Genomic DNA, 1,599 nt, shown 5'->3' with positions numbered 1-1,599 from the left:
GCCGAGCGTTTCTTTTACACTCGTTAAAACTGAATTAAAAGACGGTCCCCTTATAGCTCTTTTCTGACCGTAAAATCAGGAAAAGATTGCCTGGTTTTTGTCGTTTCAAACTCGATACGGAAATAAAACGACGTGTCCTTGGTCGCTTTTTACTTTTCAGGTCAATGACACTAATTATGAAAGTACTCCTTGGTCGTAAGATCAAGCGGTTCCCCCAGGTATTATTTTATACTTTTTCGGGCTTGAGGGACACAAATCTACGAAAAAGTTCAACTTGGAGTCTTCTTAAGTTTTTCAGACTCTCTAAAATTGAAAAACGCCGAGTTTCTCCTATACTGGGCTCGTTAAACATTTCACAGTAAAGGACCTGTTCAATTACAAACAGGAACGAACCACTCCTTCCTAGGGTTCGAATCAAAACTAGGTTGGACTCATCCGAAGGATGAGCTTATAATCAAGCATATGTTATCCTCCTCAAGCTTGTTAAAAATAAAGAGGTACTTGCCAGAAATGGTGGGTGAAAAGAGAGAAGAATGAGCCTATTTGTTACCTTTTGTCTCAGAAGAAACTTTATTACCACTCTTGGACACGACACTTTTCATTCACCTGGGTTGGGAAATCCTTTACCTCACAGTTGATCAAACCACTTTGAAAGTCTTCAACCGGGTTCCGGGGATTAAATTTGAGTTATTTAGCACCAAACCATCTGTCGTGTCGTTATGTGTTCAAGAGGTCTGCAAACAAAACTTTCATCTGCAAAATACTTGTCATCCATTTGACCATCCCTGAGTCAGTCCTTACAACAACATTTCTTCAACTTGAACAATGATTTCGTGTTGTGGGCTTTCCTGCAACGGGTCGCTTTCTATCGACATCAACACATTATCTAGAGAGATGACTTAGAAATCGTCAGTACCTTGAAGTCTGCATGCATCAATGGCAGGTTTCTCGCCTTTGACGTAAGTTTACATCATTGACTTTCGATCGAAGGATTCCGTGAAATGTTCGACGTCAACTCATTCATTCACATCTCATGGATTGTACTGGGTACTTTGAGAACCATTGACATTACTGGTGGTCTCTCTCACGCTTGTTAACAGTTTACATCATTGACTGGTAATCAAGTGGTTTCTACCATGTTCGACATCGACTCATTTATTCGCATGGCTAGAATCGTACCAATTCGAGAAGTAGGAATGAAGACCCTGGATCGAGTCTTTACCATCCAGGCTGCGAGGAGTTTTGTATTCATTATCTAAGTAGACTAATCATAAACAGATGGCTGCGCCCATACTGTGTCTACAAAAGTCTATGATTATGATGTACTGCAAGATCATTCCTGTATCAGAGTAGTTAGTCTGTTAGTTAAAGTTTTAATCTGAGTATGGGAATGCCTACCTCAGTGATGATATAATCTTATACATGTATTTTGTGTTGAAAATTGCAGGTTCTGACCAGGCTCTCCACGAGATAATCCTTGAAATGATAAAGCGCTTCACCCTTCCTAGATAATACAAAACCCTAATCTATTCCAGGCTTCGCACTTTAGGGGGCAATTTGTTACACTAAAAAATGGCACCATGACTATTTACAGTTGAA

Source organism: Pinus tabuliformis, chromosome 7 (assembly GCF_031772625.1).
Source record: "Pinus tabuliformis cultivar Carrire ecotype Pingquan chromosome 7, CPIR1, whole genome shotgun sequence".
Taxonomy (NCBI): domain Eukaryota; kingdom Viridiplantae; phylum Streptophyta; class Pinopsida; order Pinales; family Pinaceae; genus Pinus; species Pinus tabuliformis.
Note: the sequence above shows the minus strand (reverse complement) of the source record.